Here is a 10,212-nt window from a genome sequence, read left to right on the forward strand (position 1 = left end):
TGGGCGTCGTTGTAGGCCCAAACAGATCCATGTAGGTCCTCAAATCTATTACTGAAACATAAACGATGCAATTATGATTAACATTGAAACATTTGGTCGTATGTATAAAAATTAGCATTTGCTTTTTTTTTACTACATATTTTTAAGCATAACTTTTATTTGCATGAATAAAAATGAGAGCAAATGCTTTCACTATTTGCTTCAAGCTAAAAGTATTTGCTTTTTAACTTTTTGGCTTTTGCTAGACTAGAAGTGTGGACTGGTTTCAAACTTGAAAAAAATATAAATTTCAATTGACCTCAAAATTAATAAAATTTTAAAATCTAAAACTCCAACTGTGCGACTTGAACCAGCAACCTTCAGAAGTTCAGATTTAGGGTCATCAGTCCGTATTACTTGATTAAGCACAACTTCACACTATTTTGTGGTTACAAAATTAACTGTAGAGTTTCAATTGACCTAAAAAGTAGTAAAATTTTGAAATCTAAAATTCCCAGCGTGGGAATGAACCTGCAACCTTTTGATTTAGAGTCAGCAGTCTGAACCACTGCACTAAGCATAATTTCATGCTTTTTAGTGGTTACGGAATTAACTATCAAGTTTCAATTTACCCAAAAGAAATAAAATTTTAAAATCTAAAATTTCCACCCTGGATTTGAACCCACAACCTTAAAATTTAAAGTCAGCAGTCCGTACCATTGTACTTAGCATAATTCCACTGTTTTTATTGGTTAAAAAATTAACTATAAAGTTTCAATTTACCCAAAAAGAAATAAAATTTTAAAATCTTTAATTCCCTTCCTAGATTTGAACCCACAACCTTCAGATTTCGAGTCAGCAGTCCATACCATTGGACTTAGCATAATTTCACACTTTTTACAGGTTACGAAATTAACTATGAAGTTTTAATTTACCCAAAAAGTAATAAAATTTGAAAATCTAAAATTTCCACCCTGGATTTGAACCCACAACCTTCAGATTTTGAGTCAGCAGTCCGTACCATTGGACTAAGCATAATTTTACACTTTTTAAAGGTTACGAAATTAACTATAATGTTTTAATTTACCCAAAAAGTAATAAAATTTTAAAATCTAAAATTCCCACCCTGGATTTGAACCCACAACCTTCAGATTTCGAGTCAGCAATCCATACCATTGGACTTAGCATAATTTCACACTTTTTAGTGGTTACGAAATTAACTATCAAGTTTAAATTTACTCAAAAAGAAATAAAATTTTAAAATCTAAAATTCCCCCCTGGAATTGAACCCGCAACCTTCAGAGTCGGTAGTCCATACCATTGGACTAAGCATAATTTCACACTTGTTAGAGGTTACGAAATTAACTATAATGTTTTAATTTACCCAAAAAGTAATACAATTTTAAAATCTAAAATTCCCACCCTGGATTTGAACCCACAACCTTCAGATTTAGAGTCGGTAGTCCATACCATTGGACTTAGCATAATTTCACACTTTTTAGTGGTTACGAAATTAACTATAATGTTTAAATTTACCCAAAAAGAAATAAATTTTAAAATCTAAAATTCCCCCCCTGGAATTGAACCTGCAACCTTCAGATTTCGAGTCGATAGTCCATACCATTGGACTAAGCCTAATTTCACACTTGTAAAGGGTTACGAAATTAACTATAATGATTTAATTTACCCAAAAAAGTAATACAATTTTAAAATCTAAAATTCCCACCCTGGAATTGAACCCACAACCTTCAGATTTCAAGTCAGCAGTCCATACCATTGGACTAAGCATAATTTCACAATTTTTAAATGCTACGAAATTAACTATGAAGTTTCAATTTACCCAAAAATATATAAAATCTAAAATCTAAAATTTCCAACCTGGATTTGAACCCGCGACCTTCAGATTTAGAGTCGGCAGTCCATACCATTGGACTAAGCATAATTTCACACTTTTTAGTGGTTACGAAATTAACTATAATGTTTTAATTTACCAAAAAAGTAATAAAATTTTAAAATCTAAAATTCCCACCCTGGAATTGAACCCGCAACCTTCAGATTTCAAGTCAGTAATCCATACCATTGGACTAAGTGTAATTTCACAATTTTTAAAGGTTACGAAATTAACTATAATGTTTTAATTTACCCAAAAAAGTAATAAAATTTTAAAATCTAAAATTTCCACCCTTGAATTGAACCCACAACCTTCAGATTTCGAGTCAGTAGTCCATACCATTGGACTAAGTGTAATTTCACAATTTTTAAATGTTACGAAATTAACTATGAAGTTTCAATTTACCCAAAAATAAATAAAATCTAAAATGTCCAACCTGGATTTGAACTCGCAACCTTCAGATTGAGAGTCAGCAGTCCATACCATTGGACTAAGCATAATTTCACACTTTTTGTGGTTACGAAATTAACTATAAAATTTAAATTTACCCAAAAAGACATAAAATTTTTAAATCTAAAATTTCCACCCTGGATTTGAACCGACAACCTTCAGATTTAGAGTCAGTAGTCCATACCATTGGACTAAGTGTAATTTCACAATTTTTAAAGGTTACGAAATTAATTATAATGTTTTAATTTACCCCAAAAAGTAATAAAATTTTAAAATCTAAAATTTCCACCCTGGAATTGAACCCACAACCTTCAGATTGCGAGTCAGTAGTCCATACCATTGGACTAAGTGTAATTTCACAATTTTTAAATGTTACGAAATTAACTATGAAGTTTCAATTTACCCAAAAATAAATAAAATCTAAAATTTCCAACTTGGATTCGAACTCGCAACCTTCAGATTTAGAGTCAGCAGTCCATACCATTGGACTAAGCATAATTTCACACTTTTTGTGGTTACGAAATTAACTATAAAATTTAAATTTATACAAAAAGACATAAAATTTTTAAATCTAAAATTTCCACCCTGGATTTGAACCGACAACCTTCAGATTTAGAGTCAGTAGTCCATACCATTGGACTAAGTGTAATTTCACAATTTTTAAAGGTTACGAAATTAATTATAATGTTTTAATTTACCCAAAAAGTAATAAAATTTTAAAATTTAAAATTCCCACCCTGGAATTGAACCCACAACCTTCAGATTTCAAGTCAGCAGTCCATACCATTGGACTAAGCATAATTTCACACTTTTTAGTGGTTACGAATTTAACTATGAAGTTAAATTTACCCCAAAAGACATAAAATTTCAAAAACCAAAACTCCCACCCTGGATTTGAACCCACAACCTTCAGATTTCAAGTCAGCCGTCCGTACCATTGGACTAAGCACAATTTCACACTTTTTAGTGGTTACAAAATTAACTATCAAGTTTAAATTTACCCAAAAAGAACTAAATTTTAAAATCTAAAATTCCCCCCTGGAATTGAACCCGCAACCTTCAGATTTAGAGTCAGTAGTCCATACCATTGGACTAAGCCTAATTTCACACTTTTTTAAAGGTTACGAAATTAACTATCATGTTTTAATTTACCCAAAAAAGTAATAAAATTTTAAAATCTAAAATTCCCACCCTGGAATTGATCCCACAACCTTCAGATTTCGAGTCAGTAGTCCATACCATTGGACTAAGTGTAATTTCACAATTTTTAAAGGTTACGAAATTAACTATATTGTTTTAATTTACCCAAAAAAGTAATAAAATTTTAAAATCTAAAATTTCCACCCTGGAATTGAACCCACAACCTTCAGATTTCGGGTCAGTAGTCCATATCATTGGACTAAGTGTAATTTCACAATTTTTAAATGTTACGAAATTAACTATGAAGTTTCAATTTACCCAAAAATAAATAAAATCTAAAATTTCCAACCTGGATTTGAACCCGCAACCTTCAGATTTAGAGTCAGCAGTCCATACCATTGGACTAAGCATAATTTCACACTTTTTAGTGGTTACGAAATTAACTATGAAGTTTAAATTTACCCAAAAAGACATAAAATTTTAAAATCTAAAATTTCCACCCTGGATTTGAACCCACAACCTTCAGATTTAGAGTCAGTAGTCCATACCATTGGACTAAGTGTAATTTCACAATTTTTAAAGGTTACGAAATTAACTATAATGATTTAATTTACACAAAAAAGTAATAAAATTTTAAAATCTAAAATTCCCACCCTGGAATTGAACCCACAACCTTCAGATTTCAAGTCAGCAGTCCATACCGTTGGACTAAGCATAATTTCACACATTTTAGTGGTTACGAAATTAACTATGAAGTTAAATTTACCCCAAAAGACATAAAATTTCAAAAACCAAAACTCCACCCCTGGATTTGAACCCACAACCTTCAGATTTCAAGTCAGCCGTCCGTACCATTGGACTAAGCATAATTTCACACTTTTTAGTGGTTATAAAATTAACTATCAAGTTTAAATTTACCCAAAAAGAACTAAAATTTAAAATCTAAAATTACCCCCTGGAATTGAACCCACAACCTTCAGATTTCGAGTCGGTAGTCCATACCATTGGACTAAGCCTAATTTCACACTTTTTAAAGGTAACGAAATTAACTATAATGTTTTAATAAAATTTACCCAAAAAAGTAATAAAATTTTAAAATCTAAAATTCCACCCTGGATTTGAACCCACAACCTCCAGATTTCGAGTCAGTAGTCCATACCATTGGACTAAGTGTAACTTCACAATTTTTAAATGTTACGATATTAACTATGAGGTTTCAATTTACCCAAAAATAAATAAAATCTAAAATCTAAAATTTCCAACCTGGATTTGAACACGCAACCTTCAGATTTAGAGTCGGCAGTCCATACCATTGGACTAAGCATAATTTCACACTTTTTTGTGGTTACGAAATTAACTATAAAATTTAAATTTACCCTAAAAGACATAAAATTTTAAAATCTAAAATTCCCACCCTGGAATTGAACCCACCACATTCAGATTTCAAGTCAGCAGTCCATACCATTGGACCAAGCATAATTTCACACTTTTTAGTGGTTACGAAATTAACTATGAAGTTAAATTTACCCCAAAAGACATAAAATTTCAAAAACCAAAACTCCACCCCTGGATTTGAACCCACAACCTTCAGATTTCAAGTCAGCCGTCCGTACCATTGGACTAAGCATAATTTCACACTTTTTAGTGGTTACGAAATTAACTATGAAGTTTAAATTTACCCAAAAAGACATAAAGTTTTAAAATCTAAAATTCCCCCCTGGAATTGAACCCACAACCTCCAGATTTCGAGTCAGTAGTCCATACCATTGGACTAAGTGTAATTTCACATTTTTTAAAGGTTACGATATTAACTATGAAGTTTCAATTTACCCAAAAATAAATAAAATCTAAAATCTAAAATTTCCTACCTGGATTTGAACCCGCAACCTTCAGATTTAGAGTCGGCAGTCCATACCATTGGACTAAGCATAATTTCACACTTTTTAGTGGTTATGAAATTAACTATGAAGTTTTAATTTACCCAAAAAGACATAAAATTTTAAAATCTAAAATGTCCACCCTGGATTTGAACCTGCAACCTTCAGATTGAGAGTCAGCAGTCCATACAATTGGACTAAGCATAATTTCACACTTTTTAGTGGTTACGAAATTAACTATCAAGTTTTAATTTACCCAAAAAAGGAATCAATTTTAAAATCTAAAATTTCCACCCTGGATTTGAACCCACAACCTTAAAATTTAAAGTCAGCAGTCCGTACCATTGTACTTAGCATAATTCCACTGTTTTTATTGGTTAAAAAATTAACTATAAAGTTTCAATTTACCCAAAAAGAAATAAAATTTAAAATCTTTAATTCCCTTCCTAGATTTGAACCCACAACCTTCAGATTTCGAGTCAGCAGTCCATACCATTGGACTTAGCATAATTTCACACTTTTTACAGGTTACGAAATTAACTATGAAGTTTTAATTTACCCAAAAAGTAATAAAATTTGAAAATCTAAAATTTCCACCCTGGATTTGAACCCACAACCTTCAGATTTTGAGTCAGCAGTCCGTACCATTGGACTAAGCATAATTTTACACTTTTTAAAGGTTACGAAATTAACTATAATGATTTAATTTACCCAAAAAAGTAATACAATTTTAAAATCTAAAATTCCCACCCTGGAATTGAACCCACAACCTTCAGATTTCAAGTCAGCAGTCCATACCATTGGACTAAGCATAGTTTCACACTTTTTAGTGGTTACGAAATTAACTATGAAGTTAGATTTACCCCAAAAGACATACAATTTCAAAAACCAAAACTCCACCCTGGATTTGAACCCACAACCTTCAGATTTCAAGTCAGCAGTCCATACCATTGGACTAAGCATAATTACACACTTTTTAAAGGTTACAAAATTAACTATCAAGTTTAAATTTACCCAAAAAGAAATCCAATTTTAAAATCTAAAATTCCCCCCCTGGAATTGAACCTGCAACCTTCAGATTTCGAGTCGGTAGTCCATACCATTGGACTAAGCCTAATTTCACACTTTTAAAGGTTACGAAATTAACTATCATGTTTTAATTTACCCCAAAAGTAATAAAATTTTAAAATCTAAAATTCCCACCCTGGAATTTAACCCACAACCTTCAGATTTCGAGTCAGTAGTCCATACCATTGGACTAAGTGTAATTTCACAATTTTTAAATGTTACGAAATTAACTATGAAGTTTCAATTTACCCAAAAATAAATAAAATCTAAAATCTAAAATTTCCAACCTGGATTTGAACCCTCAACCTTCAGATTTAGAGTCGGCAGTCCATACCATTCATGCCATTGGACTAAGCATAATTTCACACTTTTTAGTGGTTACGAAATTAACTATGAAGTTTTAATTTACCCCAAAAGACATAAAATTTTAAAATCTAAAATGTCCACCCTGGATTTGAACCTGCAACCTTCAGATTGAGAGTCAGCAGTCCATACAATTGGACTAAGCATAATTTCACACTTTTTAGTGGTTACGAAATTAACTATCAAGTTTTAATTTACCCAAAAAGGAATCAATTTTAAAATCTAAAATTTCCACCCTGGATTTGAACCCACAACCTTCAGATTTCAACACAGCAGTCCATACCATTGGACTAAGCATCATTTCACACTTTTTAGTGGTTACGAAATTCACTATCAAGTTTAAATTTACACAAAAAGACAGAAAATTTTACATTCTAAAATTCCCACCCTGGATTTGTACCCACAACCTTCAGATTTCGAGTCAGCAGTCCATACCATTGGACTAAGCATCATTTCACACTTTTTAGTGATTACGAAATTCACTATCCAGTTTAATTTACACAAAAAGACATAAAATTTTAAAATCTAAAATTCCCACCCTGGATTTGTACCCTCAACCTTCAGATTTAGACTCAGCAGTCCATACCATTGGACTAAGCATAATTTCACACTTTTGAGTGGTTATGAAATTAACTATCAAGTTTAAATTTACCGAAAAAAACACAAATTTTAAATCTAAAAATTCCACCCTGGATTTGAACCCACAACCTTCAGATTTCGAGTCAGCAATACATACCATTGGACTTAGCATAATTTAACACTTTTTAGTGGTGACGAAATTAACTATCAAGTTTAAATTCACCCAAAAAGAAATACAATTTTAAAATCTAAAATTCCCCCCTGGAATTGAACCCGCAACCTTCAGATTTCGAGTCGGTAGTCCATACCATTGGACTAAGCCTAATGTCACACTTTTTAGTGGTGACGAAATTAACTATCAAGTTTTAATTTACCCAAAAAGGAATAAATTTTAAAATCTAAAATTCTCACCCTGGAATTGAACCCGCAACCTTCAGATTTCGAGTCAGCAGTCCATACCATTGGACTAAGCATAATTTCACACTTTTTAGTGGTTACGAAATTAACTATCAAGTTTTAATTTACCCTAAAAGACATAAAATTTTAAAATATAAAATTTCCACCCTGGATTTGAACCCACAACCTTCAGATTTAGAGTCAGTAGTCCATACCATTGGACTAAGCATAATTTCACACTTTTTTGTGGTTACGAAATTAACTATGAAGTTTAAATTTACCCAAAATGACATAAAATTTTAAAATCTTAAATTCCCACCCTGGATTTGTACCCTCAACCTTCAGATTTAGACTCAGCAGTCCGTACCATTGGACTAAGCATAATTTCACACTTTTGAGTGGTTATGAAATTAACAATCAAGTTTAAATTTACCCAAAAAGACATAACAATTTTTAAATCAAAAATTTCCACCCTGGATTTGAACCCACAACCTTCAGATTGAGAGTCAGCAGTCCATACCATTGGACTAAGCATAATTTCACACTTTTTATTGGTTACGAAATTAACTATCAAGTTTAAATTTACCCAAGAAGACATAAAATTTTAAAATATAAAATTCCACCCTGGATTTGAACCCACAACCTTCAGATTTAGAGTCAGTAGTCCATACCATTGGACTAAGCATAATTTCACACTTTTTTGTGGTTACGAAATTAACTATGAAGTTTAAATTTACCCGAAATGACATAAAATTTTAAAATCTTAAATTCCCACCCTGGATTTGTACCCTCAACCTTCAGATTTAGACTCAGCAGTCCGTACCATTGGACTAAGCATAATTTCACACTTTTGAGTGGTTATGAAATTAACTATCAAGTTTAAATTTACCCCAAAAGACATAAAATTTTTTAAATCAAAAATTTCCACCCTGGATTTGAACCCACAACCTTCAGATTGAGAGTCAGCAGTCCATACCATTGGACTAAGCATAATTTCACACTTTTTATTGGTTACGAAATTAACTATCAAGTTTAAATTTACCCAAGAAGACATACAATTTTAAAGTCAACTTAAACTTTATAGTTAATTTTGAAACTAGTGTATGGTGTGAATAGTAGTAGTCGAGTGGTGTGGACTGCTGACTCTGAATCGGAAGGTTGCAGGTTCAAATCCTACAGCGTATTTTTAGGTTAGGAAATTTTATTTATTTTGAGGTCAACTTAAACTTTATAGTTAATTTTGAAACTAGTGTACGGTGTGAAATGGTGGTAGTCGAGTTGTGTGGACTGCTGACTCTGAATCGGAAGGTTGCAGGTTCAAATCCCACAGTGTATTTTTAAGTTACAAATTTTTATTTTATTTTGAAGTCAACTTAAATTTTATAGTTAAATTCGAAACTAGTGTACAGTGTGAAATGGTGGTAGTCGAGAGGTGTGGACTGCTAACTCTGAATCGGAAGGTTGCAGGTTCAAATCCCAAAGCGTATTTTTAGGTTACAAAATTTTATTAATTTTGAAGTCAACTTAAATTTTATATTTAAATTCGAAACTAGTGTACGGTGTGAAATGGTGGTAGTCGAGAGGTGTGGACTGCTAACTCTGAATCGGAAGGTTGCAGGTTCAAATCCCACAGCGTATTTTTAGGTTACGAAATTTTATTAATTTTGAGGTCAACTTCAACTTTATAGTTAATTTCGAAACTAGTGTACGGTGTGAAATGGTGGTAGTCGAGTAGTGTGGACTGCTGACTCTGAATCGGAAGGTTGCAGGTTCAAATCCCACAGCATATTTTTAAGTTACAAAATTTTATTAATTTTGAGGTCAACTTAAACTTTATAGTTAATTTCAAAACTAGTGTATGGTGTGAAATGGTGGTAGTCGAGTAGTGTGGACTACTGACTCTGAATCGGAAGGTTGCAGGTTCAAGTCCCACAGCGTATTTTAATTTTTTTTTTATTATTTTGAAGTCAACTTAAATTTTATAGTTTATTTCGAAACTAGTGTACGGTGTGAAATGGTGGTAGTTGAGAGGTGTGGACTGCTAACTCTGAATCGGAAGGTTGCAGGTTCAAATCCCACAGCGTATTTTTTAGGTTACGAAATTTTATTAATTTTGAGGTCAACTTAAACTTGATAGTTAATTTTGAAACTAGTGTACGGTGTGAAATGGTGGTAGTCGAGAGTCAAAATTTCTTGAAAAGGGCACTTGCACATCGTGCTGAAATGTAGACATGTTTTTTTTTCCGGACATTAATCCGATGATTATGCACACTAACGGACAATATATGGTCCTTTCAGGACAATACATGCGTGAAGTAAAAAAAAGGCACCCGGAATGGCTGCAGGCACATGGAAGGGCACGACATCTTTTTCAAAAGGGCATTTGTTCAGAAAAAAAGGGCACTTTGCAAAAAAGGACACTCTTTACAACAAAATGAGGAAAGGGGGTAAGCACTGGTGAAAAAGCAT

Source organism: Patiria miniata, unplaced genomic scaffold, assembly GCF_015706575.1.
Source record: "Patiria miniata isolate m_02_andy unplaced genomic scaffold, ASM1570657v1 HiC_scaffold_6, whole genome shotgun sequence".
Lineage (NCBI taxonomy): Eukaryota > Metazoa > Echinodermata > Asteroidea > Valvatida > Asterinidae > Patiria > Patiria miniata.